The sequence below is a fragment of the Schistocerca gregaria genome, chromosome 6, assembly GCF_023897955.1.
Source record: "Schistocerca gregaria isolate iqSchGreg1 chromosome 6, iqSchGreg1.2, whole genome shotgun sequence".
Taxonomy (NCBI): domain Eukaryota; kingdom Metazoa; phylum Arthropoda; class Insecta; order Orthoptera; family Acrididae; genus Schistocerca; species Schistocerca gregaria.
Window position 1 is genome coordinate 465,950,537 of NC_064925.1, and position 9,198 is coordinate 465,959,734.

At 41.9% G+C, this 9,198-nt stretch overlaps 1 pseudogene; it reads left to right on the forward strand.

Moving 5' to 3' along the window:
- Positions 1-3,245: 3,245 nt before the first annotated feature.
- LOC126279190 (5S ribosomal RNA) lies at positions 3,246-3,363 on the forward strand (annotated as a pseudogene).
- The last annotated feature ends 5,835 nt before the right edge of the window (positions 3,364-9,198 follow it).

The following is a 9,198-nucleotide window of genomic DNA, read 5'->3' on the forward strand; positions in this document are numbered from 1 at the left end:
CAAATTTATTTTCAAGATTTATCACAAAGCTGTCTGATGCTCTCCTTTGCCTGTTCCCCCTATGACCTATTGCCACTTCCCACCTCTGTTCACCCTTCTCCCTCTTTAACCTATCCAGGTCCTCCCTTGCCTTGTCTAGGTCAGCTTGAAGAGCTGCAATTTTCCCTTCCTGTTCCAGTATTTTCCTATCTCTACTGCAGATCCTACAATATCACGCCACTACATTCGCTCCAATGAAAGAAACTACAGCACCCATCACACCATACCCCAGAACTAACGATCCTACGGCATGTCACACACTTCTCACTCATGGTAAAAACAGAAATCGTATAAACTGATATAAGTACTGACTAAAACGTAAACAAAGGAGCCTAGAAACTATTCAGGCAGATATAAATTAATTGAAAGACTACTGAAAAAAACTGGTGATTACATATAAGTTTAATTCAGTACTTACTTACGATTCACGCGCGTGAAATTAGGCCTAAGATTTGTGCTAAAGGCGCAGGAAGAAAAATACGCTTCTTAGCCCGTTTAATCTTATTTTATACTTCACTAACACTTCCAATAATTTAACAACACTTATATTATATTTATAACACCTGTGCACGTTTAAAAACAGCTTAATAACAAACGCTTTTTTAAGTATTTAGTGCATCAAATACTGGAAGAGTCCGCGTCGGCGCAGTGTTGGAGTCTGATTACCGTACAAGATCTAAATCAAATTCCGCTATTTGTACTATTTTCTAAAACTTCTGAATTTCAGAGAGTGCACTCGAATTTTGTCTGAAGCTTTCTCTAAATCTTCAAACACTAGAAACGACGATTTGCCTTTCTTTTACCTATCTTCTAAAGGAAATCATAGTAGTATTGCCTCGGTTCCTATATTTCTCCGTAACGCAAACTTATGTATCCCAAGATCGGCTTCTGACCGGTCTTGCTAATAATTTTAAAATACAAAACTAAAACTAAAATTTTAATCACGGTGGGGTAGTCCCACCACGCAGAACCTTTCTGGGTACATTGTGATCGAAAATATACTGTAAAATACTTTTGAATTCGTACTTTCATGTAGAAATACATGCTACGTCCCTTTGCATATGGTATTCATTGAGACGTCATAATGAAACAAATTACTGTTTGGTAAACGACCTAAGTATCGACACTTACTAAGACTGTCTTCATCAGAATGAAATTTTGATAAACCGTAAAAATAACATTGCGAAACAGCAATGGTCCGAGTTAAGGGCAGCAATGCTCAAGTCAAAAATAAAATAAAACTTGTAACACCATTATCGATTATTAGTAATTGTTACAGTGTAAATTTATTGTGAAGTGTTTATTCTGTATGAGTTAAGATCTTTGAATTGTTGGAGGGAAATTGAAATTTATGATGTACACTTTGTAAATACTTAACGCTGTGTTTAAATAATGGAATTTTATAAAATATGTCTGTTTGTAGAAACAAAATTGTATGTAGAAAACTGGTTGTATTCTGAAATAAAAAAACATAGGGAACCCCCTACGCTACAGAAGGTTCTCGACGCGCGAGATAAGGTGGGAGTGGCAGTCAATCTGGGTGCCAAGAGAGGGAGTTAGTCAGGCAGTCAGTGGCCAGCAGTTGTGCAGTCAACACTGCAGGTGCCAAGCGAGGCATTCAGAATCCGAATTTATGATGGAATGGCCTCACATGTGGTTCCGACTGTAACATGGTGCTATCGCATTTGGAATTGCTCTAAAAATGACTAATAACGAATTAAATAGAGCATAAATCAACCAGAAGTGAAACCAGATAGCCGCCGCGTGCTTGAACCACTATTGCGCCATGCTTCACCAATCTTAGAGATCAGATATGTATACAAGTGTCATCCAGTAAACTTGTGCGTGCTCTCGCAAGAATAATTCAAGTGTCGCAAAATTCGTGTTTGAACATTGAAACTGTTCTCTTCATGATACCAAGCAGGGCCCTTTCCGAAATGTGTTTAAGACCGGGTATCCTGTTTATGAAAGAACACTAACTTGTTTATATTTAAATGTGCCTAAGTTTCAGCTTTAAAGCATATAAAAGTTGCTAGTTAAATCATTTATTTCACAGATAAAAACTGAGGCACATTATTTCGAACTTATTAAAAAGCTTTATTTTGCTTTTATTTGCTGCTACTCTGATTCTCCCGAAGTTTAGTGCTGAAGAGTATGAATGTTGATAGTTAAAATCACTTGCTTCTCAAGTAATGAAAAAAGGAACATACTGCTAAACCTATTTGAAACTGTACTTTACCTTGAACGTATTTATTAAGTTAATTAAGAGTACTGCCAGCGTATATTACTATAAAGCATTGGAAGATAAATAATGTCAAGTAGGGATGGAATTCAGTACTAATGTGATGAAAAGTGTTTGTGAAATGCGTGCATAAGTTGCTTATAAAGGAAGGGACAGTTTAAGGGGCCCCCATTTGAAACATTGCTAGTAGGAGAAAGTTAATTTGAGTATGCTTCTTGCTAATGAAATCTGGAACATTTCCAAAGTAGAGTGAACACGAAGTGTCTTAGTACAGTGTTAAATTACTGCATTTGTGATGTGTATGTGTTAGCCAAACTTGAAATCTTGTCCACTGTCTCTTAATATCGTGAGGCCTTTGAGAACATTTTGTGCTGAATTAATTAATGGTTGAGGTAGTAATTATAGTTAACAGGAGTAAAGTCTGTTTTACAGTTCTGTGATGGCTAACCTATGCTATTAATAGCTACTGCTATCTACTGTGCTTTTCTGCTGGTAGATGTGTGTGTCATGGAACTTTACTAAGACAGCATTTATGAAAGTCGCTTTTGCTACAGTATATTTAAATCGACTGAAAATAATGCTTTCACATTATTATGCCTAATTAGGCTGTCGACCGTTTATTGTTCCATTTAAGGGAACTTTACTGCTTTCTTTTCTCACAAAATTAAAGTCTTTCTGCTTTCTACTAATTGCCATAGTACGAAATTGAGGTTCGATACCCTCTGTCCATTAGGTTAACACACGGTCAATTTCAAAATTCTTCCCAGAGGGTAAGGCTGCTCAGTAGGTTTATGTAATTTTTGGTATTTAACATTCTGCGGTTGCGTTATACTTGGCTTCCCTGTGACAGGACTAGGATTAGTGTTAGAATCTTTCCAGTCTCTGCCACGAGCGCCTCGTTAGGAACAACATCTGATGTGATACGTATGATGGCTTTATAACGGTGCTGTAAGTAACATTCTTTGGCAACGGCCTTGCCGCAGTGGATACACCGGTTCCCGTGAGATCACCGAAGTTAATCGCTGTCGGGCGTGGTCGGCACTTGGATGTGTGACCATCCGGGCCGCCATGTGCTGTTGCCATTTTTCGGGGTGCACTCAGCCTCGTGATGCCAATTGAGGAGCTACTCGACCGAATAGTAGCGGCTCCGGTCAAAGAAAACCATCAGAACGACTGGGAGAGCGGTGTGCTGAGCTCACGCCCATCCTATCCGCATCCTCATCTCAAAATGACACGGCGGTCGGCTGGTCCCGATGGGCCACTTGTGGCCTGAAGACGGAGTGCTTTATCTGAAAACTACCTTGAGCAGTTAAACAGAGAACCGACTCGTGGCGATAACATATTAGACCTTCTGGTGACAAACAGACCGGAACTATTTGTATCAGTTAATGCAGAACAGGGAATCAGCGATCATAAAGCGGTTACTGCATCGATCATTTCAGCCGTAAATAGAAATATTAAAAAAGGTAGGAAGATTTTTCTGTTTAGCAAAAGTCACAAAAAGCAAATTTCAGAGTACTTGATGGCTCAACACAAAAGTTTTGTCTCAAGTACAGATAGTGTTGAGGATCAGGGGACATAATTCAAAACCATCGTACAATATGCGTTAGATGAGTATGTCCCAAGCAAGATCGTAAGAGATGGAAAAGAGCCACCGTGGTACACCAACCGAGTTAGAAAACTGCTGCGGAAGCAATGGGAACTTCACAGCAAACATAAACATAGCCAAAGACTTGCAGACAAACAAAAATTACGTGAAGCGAAATGTAGTGTGAGGAGGGCTATGCGAGAGGCGTTCAATGAATTCGAAAGTAAAGTTCTATGTACTGACTTGGCAGAAAATCCTAAGAAATTTTGGTCCTATGTCAAAGCGGTAGGTGGATCAAAACAAAATGTCCAGACACTCTGTGACCAAAATGTTACTGAAACAGAGGGTGACAGACTAAAGGCCGAAATACTAAATGTCTTCTTCCAAAGCTGTTTCACAGAGGAAGACTGCACTGTAGTTCCCTAAGTAGATTGTCGCACAGATGACAAAATGGTTGATATCGAAATAGACGACAGAGGCATAGAGAAACAATTAAAATCGCTCAAAAGAGGAAAGGCCGCTGGACCTGATGGGATACCAGTTCGATTTAACACAGAGTACGAGAAGGAACTTGCCCCCCTTCTTGTAGCGGTGTACCGTAGGTCTCTAGAAGAGCGAAGCGTTCCAAAGGATTGGAAAAGGGCACAGGTCATCCCCGTTTTCAAGAAGGGAAGTCGAACAGATGTGCAGAACTATAGACCTATATCTCTAACGTCGATCAGTTGTAGAATTTTGGAACACGTATTATGTTCGAGTATAATGACTTTTCGGAAGACTAGAAATCTACTCTGTAGGAATCAGCATGGGTTTCGAAAAAGACGGTCGTGTGAAACCCAGCTCGAGCTATTCGTCCACGAGACTCAGAGGGCCATAGACACGGGTTCACAGGTAGATGCCGTGTTTCTTGACTTCCGCAAGGCGTTTGACGCAGTTCCCCACAGTTGTTTAATGAACAAAGTAAGAGCATCGGACTATAAGACCAATTGTGTGATTGGATTGAAGAGTTCCTAGATAACAGAACGCAGCATGTCATTCTCAATGGAGAGAAGTCTTCCAAAGTAAGACTGATGTCAGGTGTGCCGCAGGTGAGTGTCATAGGACCGTTGCTATTCACAATATACATAAATGACCTGGTGGATGACATCGGAGTTTCACTGAGGCTTTTTGCAGATGATGCTGTGGTGTATCGATAGGTTGCAACAATGAAAAATTGTACTGAAATGCAGGAGTATCTGCAGCAAATTGACGCATGGTGCAGGGAATGGCAATTGAATCTCAATGTAGACAAATGTAGTGTGCTGCGAATACATAGAAAGATAGATCCCTTATCATTTAGCTACAAAATAGCAGGCCAGCAACTGGAAGCAGTTAATTCCATAAATTATCTGGGAGTACGCATTAGGAGTGATTTAAAATGGAATGATCATATAAAGTTGACCGTCGGTAAAGCAGATGCCAGACTGAGATTCATTGAAAGAATTCTAAGGAAATGAATCCGAAAACAAAGGAAGTAGGTTACAGTACGCTTGTTCGCCCACTGCTTGAATACTGCTGATCTGTGTGGGATCCGTACCAGATAGGGTTGATTCAAGAGATAGAGAAGATCCACCGGAGAGCAGCGCGCTTCGTTACAGGATCATTTAGTAATCGCGATAGAGTTACGGAGATGATAGATAAACTGCAGTGGAAGACTCTTCAGGAGAGACGCTCAGTAGCTCGGTACGGGCTTTTGTTAAAGTTTCGAGAACATACCTTCACCGAAGAGTCAAGCAGTATATTGCTCCCTCCTACGTACATCTCGCGAAGAGATCATTAGGATAAAATCAGAGAGATTAAAGCCCACACAGAAGCATACCGACAATCCTTCTTTCCACGAACAATACGAGACTGGAATTGAGGTACTCAGGGTACACTCCGCCACACACCGTCAGGTGGCTTGCGAAGTATGGATGTAGATGTAGATGTAGAGTGCTTGTTCTTCTGTAAGTAACATCCTTTACATTGAATTTTTCATTGCAGCAGTCGTTTAGCATTATCAGAAAATAAATAAATAAATAAATGTCGTCTGACTATGGCCTCCCGCAGTTTAGACCGTTCGCCTGGTGCAAGTCTTTCGATTTGACGCCACTTCGGCGACTTTCGCGTCGATGAAATGATGATGATTAGGAAAACACAACACCCAGTCCCTGAGCGGACAAAATCTCCGACCCAGCCGGGACTCGAACCATGGCCCTTAGGACTGACGACAGTCTGTCGCGCTGACCTTTATTTTTTTTTCTTTTTCTTTTTCTTCGATGTATCTGCTCAGGCGGACGTCGCAAGACACACATTTTTAGTTCGTCGTTGATCCATCAACTCAGTTTTTTTTATTACAGAGGTCAGCTAACCCTCGGACCGAACACGCTGAGTTACCGTGCCGGCACCTCTTAGCTAGCGGGGAGGGACATCCTTGTAGGATGTTGTTCCTAACTAGGAACACGTGGCAAAGGCTGGAAAGTTTTACATTATTTTTGTCTTGAGCATGGCTGTTCTAAATTCTGACCATACTTTTTTCGGTTTTATGGTTTATCAAAATTTCATCTTGACGAAGACGTCCTTAGTAGGGGTCGAAACCTAGGTCAATGCACAAAACGGTAGTTTCCAATCGGTTGGCTGTATAATCCTATGGTGAAACTAGTATACGGTTTCTGAGTAACAGCCACGTTTTAAACTGTAATTACAGATTGTGTTAGAGGCTAGGAAGTCAGAGAGTTCTGGTTATTTAATTTTTTTTCCCTCAGTGCCGGCCATTCAGGTGATTTAGCACGCTAGTTTCGGGCAGCCGACGAGGATCTGCGCCGCCGCTGGCGCGCCTATTTCGCCGAGCAGGCACTTGTGGCGCGGATCCAGCGGCCGTCTGACCCAGTTGCAGATATCGAGCGCGAGCAGTCCCCACTCCCTCCCTTCCCCTCCCCTTCCTCCTCTCCCTTTTGCCTCGCTCTCTCCCAGTAGCCCTTAATCTGGCGGACGTTAAGCGCCCTCCAGCTGTTGGTGTGCATGTGTGGCGGCGACTGCCGACTGGCGCCTACCGGACGCAGTCGAGTCCCCGGGACCAGACACGCCGGCGAAGCCCAGATAACACGCCGCCCACTATTGCATCCAGCCCCGTCTCCGGATTAATTGCCCCGGCAGCTATCGCGGCTTAGGTGATCCACAGCGCCTATAAGCCGCTGCGGACAGCTGCAATGCATGACCCGCTCCGGTTCACAGCCGCTTGGGGCCATTCCAGATAATGTAGGCCACAGTAAGTATGCGACGTGTGACTGATGTCTTAGGCATTAACATCAAGACCAAGTAGAGAGTATAAATAATGGATCCCAGGAAGAACTTCCAATATGTACCGTTGTAGCATCTCTGACTATAGCATATTCCTGCAGATTACATCTCACTAGGGGAGAGCGGATAGGCGGAATAGGTACATTTTATGGCTTGTATCAGGGGGATGCTTTGTCTGATGTGACAGAAAAAAAAACAAGAGTTTGTATAGAAATACAGAGGGCCCACTAATCAGAATTTAAAACGGCTTTAGAAGACTTCAGATCAAATGAGGCAGAAGGGATAGATAACATTCCATCAGAATTACTAAAATCATTAGGGGACGAGGCAACAAAACGACTATTTACGTTCGTGAGCAAAATCTATGAACATGGCGAGATACTCTCTGAGTTTCGGAAAAATATCATCCATAGAACTGTGAAAACTGCAAGAGCTGCCAAGTGCGAGAATTATCGCACAATCAGATTGTTGTTGTTGTCTTCAGTCCTGAGACTGGTTTGATGCAGCTCTCCATGCTACTCTATCCTGTGTAAGCTGCTTCATCTCCCAGTACCTACTGCAACCTACATCCTTCTTAATCTGCTTAGTGTACTCATCTCTCGGTCTCCCTCTACCATTTTTGCCCTCCACGCTGCCCTCCAGTGCTAAATTTGTGATCCCTTGATGCCTCAAAACATGTCCTACCAACCGATCCCTTCTTCTAGTCAAGTAGTGCCACAAACTTCTCTTCTCCCCAATCCTATTCAATGCCTCCTCATTAGTTACGTGATCTATCCATCTTATCTTCAGTATTCTTCTGTAGCACCACCTTTCGAAAGCTTCTATTCTCTTCTTGTCCAAACTAGTTATCGTCCATGTTTCACTTCCATACATGGCTACACTCCAAACAAATACTTTCAGAAACGACTTCCTGATACATAAAGCTGTATTCGATGTTAACAAATTTCTCTTCTTCAGAAACGCTTTCCTTGCTATTGCCAGTCTACATTTTATATCCTCTCTACTTCGACCATCATCAGTTATTTTACTTCCTAAATAGCAAAACTCCTTTACTACTTTAAGTGTCTCATTTCCTAATCTAATTCCCTCAGCATCACCCAATTTAATTTGACTACATTCCATTATCCTCGTTTTGCTTTTGTTGATGTTCATCTTATATCCTCCTTTCAAGACACTGTCCATTCTGTTCAACTGCTCTTCCAAGTCCTTTGCCGTCTCTGACAGAATTACAATGTCATCGGCGAACCTCAAAATTTTTACTTCGTCTCCATGAATTTTAATACCTACTCCAATTTTTTCTTTTGTTTCCTTTACTGCTTGCTCAATATACAGATTGAATAACATCGGGGAGAGGCTACAACCCTGTCTCACTCCTTTCCCAACCACTGCTTCCCTTTCATGCCCTCGACTCTTATGACTGCAATCTGGTTTCTGTACAAATTGTAAATAGCCTTTCGCTCCCTGTATTTTACCCCTGCCACCTTTAGAATTTGAAAAACAGTATTCCAGTCAACATTGTCAAAAGCTTTCTCTAAGTCTACAAATGCTAGAAACATAGGTTTGCCTTTTCTTAATCTTTCTTCTAAGATAAGTCGTAGGTCAGTATTGCCTCACGTGTTCTAACATTTCGAAGGAATCCAAACTGATCCTCCCCGAGGTCCGCATCTACCAGTTATCCCTTCGTCTGTAAAGAATTGACGTTAGTATTTTGCAGCTGTGACTTATTAAACTGATAGTTCGGTAATTTTCACATCTGTCAGCACCTGCTTTCTTTGGGATTGGAATTATTATATCCATCTTGAAGTCTGAGGATATTTCGCCTGTCTCATACATCTTGCTCAACAGCTGGTAGAGTTTTGTCGTGACTGGCTCTCCCAAGGCCGTCAGTAGTTCTAATAGAATGTTGTCTACTCCGGGGGCCTTGTTTCGACTCAGGTCTTTCAGTGCTCTGTCAAACTCTTCACGCAGTATCGTATCTCCCATTTCGTCTTCATCTACATCCTCTTCCATTTCC